The 6,472-nt window shown below is 43.9% G+C and overlaps 1 pseudogene; it reads left to right on the top strand.

Annotated features, from left to right (window-relative positions):
• The first annotated feature begins 4,357 nt into the window (after nt 1-4,357).
• LOC116905622 lies at nt 4,358-6,136 on the top strand (annotated as a pseudogene).
• The last annotated feature ends 336 nt before the right edge of the window (nt 6,137-6,472 follow it).

The raw sequence follows: 6,472 nt of genomic DNA, 5'->3' as shown, positions 1-6,472 counted from the left end.
TCTAATTTCAGAAAAATTTTATTTGAAGTTGAAATTTTAATGCGTGAGCCTCCTGATCTTCCCATGAAAGAAATACCTGGTTTCTCGATGACAAAATGAGATCTATCTAGCACACATGAATATTCAATATCTCCTTAGTTTTCCTTTTTGGCTTTTTTAAATATCTATTTATTTTGTGTGTGGAGGCACACATGTGGTCAAAGGACAACTTGCAGAGTCAATTCTCTTGACCATGTCATTCATTCCCAGGGATCAAATTCCGATTGTCGAGCTTGGTGGCAATTTATCTACTGGGCCATCTTAACAGCTATAGTTTATTTGGGTTTTTTTTTTCTTCTGTTTTTGGTTGGTTGGTTGGCTAGTTGGTTGGTTGATCCTTCTTGTTAATCTTAGAATGCCAGGAGAGAGAGGAACAGCAGATGAAGGTGAGAGGAAGAGGGTTGGACAGCATGCACCTAAACACGTTTAGATAAGAGAATATTGTAAAGGTAACTTTTATTCACAAGATGTAATTGTCATATCAAAGGCTTACTCATGAATTGACTGACCCTTTCTAGTCCTTTCTGAACTCGGGCTGTTCTAGTTCGTTCTAGTACTTTCTCAATTCAGCTGTTCTGACTCAAACTCCTCTCTCCACGCTGACTGAGTCAAACTGGCTTCTCTCAGCTTCTGACTGAATTGCTTTGCTTGACCTCTAACTCTGGCAATCTGTTCTAATCTCCTGACCTTCTCATTCTCTGGCTCGTTCTGTCTTCCCCTGCAACCTGTCTCTACGAGACTGTTCCTGTGAAACTGCCATCTCTCTCTTCCTCTTTCTCTGAGCAGCTCTCTTAAGTCTTCTCCTTTCTGTGCAGTTCTCCTGAGCATTGGGTGTATCCTATCTCTGTCAAATCTTCCTCTGACTGACCACTTCACTTGTCCCTCAATTAGACATCAATTAGACATTCAAACATGGCTGCTTCCTTCTACTAACCAACTTCGTGTACTAAGGGTGTATCTGCATTCTAGCCAAATACAGTCTAGCCAGTGTGCATCGTTTGCACCAGATCCCAGAGACTTGGAAGGTCTTTGGAGGTGATCCCTTACCAGAGCAGTCATATTGTCATGTTGCTGGATTAAAATTCCTCTACAGAATATTTTTAAGCACATCAGAGTGAGTATAGTTTACAACGTTATATATGTTTTTTCAAATTTTACATTTTATTTGTTTTCTTTTTAATTTATTATAGGTGAACACTGTCTATTTCATGAGGAATTGGGATAAAGTAATGTGAAGTTGCCCAACAGAGGGAAATAGCACGTGTTTAAGGAATGGTAAGTGACGGTGGCCTTGATTCAATCTTTGAACTAGATGATACGAGTCCAGACATGTCACAGTGTACCCCATAAATATACATAATCATCATATGTAATAAAAATTACAGCCAGTGACTGTATCATTGAATAATAAAATGAGGGTTAGAGCAAAATAAATGTATGAGGCAATTACAATGTCACACCACTGAAACTTCTCAGAAACAGAACTTAGAGACTAAAAATAAGACACATTGGAAAACCACTCTTCCAAAATAGATGGCGGCCATTGCTTTTTTCACTGAATTTCAGATGACAAATCATTGTGATTTAGATCCTTGCCATTCATTCTTCATGACAATATATTTGGGATACTTCGTCCACACCTGTAGCAGTAATACTGTGAAGTGTCTCTTCCCTTAAAAGTGCTTACCTTACTGAGATGTCGAGGTTATGTTTTATGTGACGTTCCATCTTCCTTGACACTTTGCTATAGCCATGACATGTGCCTCTTAGGAAATCTCTGTGTCCTTTTTAGACACAGAGCATCTGGTGGTGGCTGTGGGAAACATTGTGTTCATGCTTCAGTGTGTTCTTGGAGGGCACTTGGATGGACAGCAAGTCAGTGGCTTAACATGAAGACTTGTTCTGAGTCAAGGCGTCACGTACACAAAGAGAACTCCCTAGCTTTGGACATGTCTCTGCACTGGGTTTAGGCAGCAGGTTTCCAGATGCTGGGGTGACTTAACCAAGATTTGTGGTGCACACTTTGTGTTGCTCCAGCAAAACAGATGGAGAAATAAAAAGCCAGTGTCTGAGCGAGTCTCTGAGGCCAAGCCATGAAACTATGCAAAATATCAGCATGTTTACCAACAAGGATCATATGTGAATATGCAACATTGAGGAGTTTGTCTTCTTCACTGTATCATTTTCCAAGGTTTACTTTATTTGTGCACGTGTGTGTGTGTGTGTGTGTGTGTGTGTGTGTGTGTGTGTGTGTGTGTGTGTGCTCATAGATATATGAGCATGGAAATCAGAAAGTATCAGATCCCTTGCAGGTACAGATACCTGTGTCTGTGGAATGCCTGGCTTGTTTCATGGGTGCTGGGGTGAAACACCGGTACTCATGTTTGCACGGTAAGTGCTGTTGATAGCTTAGTCATCTCTCCAGCCTCTCACTAAATTCTCTCTAATGAGGCAAACCATTGCTAAGCTTAAACCTCTGCAAACCGTCATTTACAATGACTTTTTAAGGAAGGACTCGTGATTGTTAGCTGAGCTAATGGGAAATCTTCCACTGCACTGCCAGAGTGAGAGAATGAATCTTCCAGTCTTTCCTTCAGTAGCCCAAAATTCACTGCATGGAAATCTCTTCTCAAACAGAAGAGTCTAATGAAAATAGACCTGTGACCTCACCTCCACTCTCTTTACGGGTCCAAAGATCACATTTTATAAGAAATTGACTTTTCTTCCTTTCTTTATTCTAGTTACTTTCCAGTGAAACAGCCCACATTGCCTGGTTGCTCAAATCCCAAGTCTATGAGGGAAAGCAGGTCTGAGGAAACTCCTCTATCCTGACTTCAGTTTCTCCTTCCCCATCTGTAAGCCTTGTGAACTGAGGAACATTGCCTCTTTGGAAGAATCCCATATATCTGGGGGATGAGTCATGCTTCACAACCTACTGTTTTCCTGCATCTCCTTCAGAAGCACTCATTAGCATAATCGGGGTCCTGAACTACACGTGGAAACTGAAGTGGATCCATTTGCTCAAGGGAGACATTAAGGTCTTCTAATCAGCAACTATTCCTAAGGAAATAAACCTCCCTTTCTTTCAGTTCCTCGTAGCTGCCTCATAGCTGATACAAAAAAGCTTTTTCATGCACCTTGGGTTTTTCATTGCTGTGAAGAGACACCGTGACCGAGGCAACTCTTAGATGATGACAGCAGTCATGTGGCTACCACACAGAGAAAGGTGCTGTTGTGGGTTGCAGTAGGAAGGTTCCCCATAGGCTGGCACTTGAATACTTAGTCCTCTGTTGGTGGAACTGTTGGGATAGGTTTAGGACGAAGTGTGTCACTGGGAACAGTATTTGAGAGTTTAAATAACAAAGTCATTTCTACTTAGCTCTCTCTGCTTTCCATCTGTGGTTCAAGATGTGGCTTTCTGCCCCCTGTCTCTGCCAGCTGCTCGCCGCCTGCTGCCTGCTGCCTCTGCTCTCACGGACTCTGATTCTCTGGAACTGTAAACCTGAGCAAGCTTTTTCTTCCTTTAGTTGCTCATGGCGTTTTCTGACAGCTATAGAGAAGTAACTAACAAAGGCAAATTCTGATGAGAACTGTCTTAGTTTGGATTTTATTGCTGTGAATAGATACCGTGACCACAGCAACTCTTTTAAAGGAGAACACTTAATGGGGACTGGCTTACAGTTTATAATGGGCTTATAGAAGGTTAGCCCATTATTATCATGACAGGAAGCATGGTTGTGTGCAGGCAGACGCAGTGCAGGAGAAGGGAGCTGAAGAGTTCTACATCTGGATGGGCAGAGAGCAGGGAGTGAATGTCACATTAGACTAGACGAGCATCTGAGACCTCAAAGCCCAACCCCCAGTGACACTTCCTCCAATAAGGCCACACTTCCTAATAGTGCCACTCCCGGTGAACCTACAGGGGTCATTTTCTTTCAAAATACCACAAGCAATGAGGAGCTAACATGTAAAACAGAGACTGAGCAATAGTTCTCTACTGGTTGAGTCACTTCAAAGGACATTACATGTATTATCTGTGGAGGTCGCGGCTTGGGAAGTCCCCTAGATAGCCGTCTGAAGGCTTCTAAGCATCTGATCTCTCGATTTGGGTTCTCTCCACTGTCATCACACAGCCACACCACATGACACTCTAATGCATGAGGTCATCTCAATGAGAAGCCCTCGTGAACTGTTGCAGGAAAGAAGCATAAAGCCAGCATTTCAAAGCGGTAGTTGCTGTAAGTCGGACTGCTAAGGAAGGAGCCAAGTCGAACCTGGATTCCTAGACAATCTAGAGGCTGGCACTAAGCTGGAACCGATGGGTAAGTCAGAGTTGGGGGAGAAGAGTTGGCAAACTGGAAGGGTTCAGACCAAAGTTGTTGGAGCAACGGACTCTGCGAATAGGAACACAGATGGTGAGTGCGGAGAGCTGCAGGGGAACATGACGTGAGCTGGGGGAGGGGAGGAGGCAGGAAACAAGGAAGAGTCAGAGGGTTCCGTGGCCTTATAATTGGCTTGAACTTTCTAATTTTTATTTACTTTTTTATTTTATTTTACTTATTGAATTTTTTTTTTTTGAGACAGTTTTCTCTGTGTAGCCCTGGCTGTTCTGAAACGCACTCTGTAGACCAGGCTGGCCTTGAACTCACAAAGATCCGCCTGCCTCTGCCTCTCGAGTGCTGAGATCAAAAGGGTGTGCCACCACCACCTGGCTTGAACTTTATTTCAAGGGTGCTAGGGAACCGCTGGGGGATTCTAAGCAAGAGCATGAGACAAACCAGTTTGACCATAGATGCAGCCCCAGCAACAAGGCTACGAGAACAGACTGATGAACTCAGGTGAGAAAGGATGAGGCCCTAAAACAGGACGGTAGCGATCGGAGAGAAAGGAAACCAGTTTCAAGATGACGGCGCGGTCAGTGTAACGTAGCGTGAGTCACCAACGAGACACCTGACAGGCATTTGCAGAACACAGCACGTTCTGCATAAGTAGACAGGGAACGGCTGCTTCAGCAGCCACTAACCGCATTTCCCATGAGAACAAGCTTAAAAAGACCATGTCTCAGCAGTTTGGGGGACATTTTCATTAGCACATTGCACAAGAAGACAAGCCCCATTACCTGAGTGAATAACTCCATTTCCTTGTGGCTTGGTTGAGTTGCGGCTGATATAGTAAAAGATGTACTTAATTAAGGAATCCAACTTGATGAATTCAGATTTATATACAGACTCGCATCACAATTTATGCCACAAACATATCTTCCCCTCCTAAGGAGTCTTTCCGCCATATTAGTTTATTTTATTTCTGTAATGTAAACATAAGTTGTTCTCTTAGAAATCTTAAAACACACTATATAGGGAGGAGGTGTGGCCTGCGACTGGTCTCGTCAAGTTGTCGCAGCGTGGAGAATTCTGCAAAACAAGAGACTGGGGATTGTGTTAGGGATAAACCAGTTCCCGCCGGAGCTTGGGGAAGGAAGTCTCTCTGTGGAGGTCTGAGGGAAGAGCTCTGCCAGGGAGACGCTGCACTGTCATCGTGGGCAAGGGGGACCCCAATAAGCCGCGAAGCAAAATGTCCTCATAGCCTTCTTCGTGCAGACCGGGAGGAGCATAAGAAGAAGCATCCCGCTCATCGGTCAACTTCGCCGAGTTCTCGAAGCAGGGTTCCGAGAGGTGGAAGACCATGTCTGCCAAGGAAAAGTCCAAGTTCGAAGATTTGGCCAAGAGCGACAATGCTCGTTATGACAAGGAGATGAAGAACTATGTTCCTCCCAAAGGTGGTAAGAAAAGAAAGAAAAAAGATCAAATGCTCCCAAGAGACCACCGTCTGCCTTCTTCCTGTTTTACTCGGAACATCGCCCAAAGACCAAAAGTGAACACCCCGGCCGTCTATTGGAGATACTGCAAAGAAATTGGGTGAGATGTGATCTGAGCAATCTACCAAAGATAAACAACTGTATGAGCAGAAGGCAGCTAAACTATAGGAGAAGTATGAAAAGGATATCGCTGCGTACCGTGCCAAGGGCAAAGGTGAAGTAGGAAAGAAGGGTCCTGGTAGGCCAACAGGCTCAAAGAAGAAGAATGAACCAGAAGAGGAGGGGGGGGAGGGAAGGAGGAGGGGGGGGGAAGGGGAGGAGGGGGAGGGGGAGGAAGAGGAGGAGGAAGAAGGGGAGGAAGAGGAAGTGGCTGTCCTAAAGTGTGGAGTATGTGTGCTCAGGCAATTATTTTGCTAAGAATGTGAAATTCAAATGCACCTCAACATCAGCCTCAGTATAAAAACTGTACCGATTTCTGTATAGCTGACGAGATTCTTTGTAGAGAAAATACTTTTGAAAAAGAGTTTGTAGCTTTTTCAGGGGCTACAACCTACAGTTACATTTAAAGCTTTTGATGTTGAATGTTTCTAAATATTTAATGGTTTTCTTTAATTTCTT

Source organism: Rattus rattus, chromosome 7 (genome assembly GCF_011064425.1).
Source record: "Rattus rattus isolate New Zealand chromosome 7, Rrattus_CSIRO_v1, whole genome shotgun sequence".
Taxonomy (NCBI): Eukaryota; Metazoa; Chordata; class Mammalia; order Rodentia; family Muridae; genus Rattus; species Rattus rattus.
The sequence above is the reverse complement of the archived record's forward strand: the minus strand, read 5'-3'. Positions and strand labels throughout refer to the sequence as shown.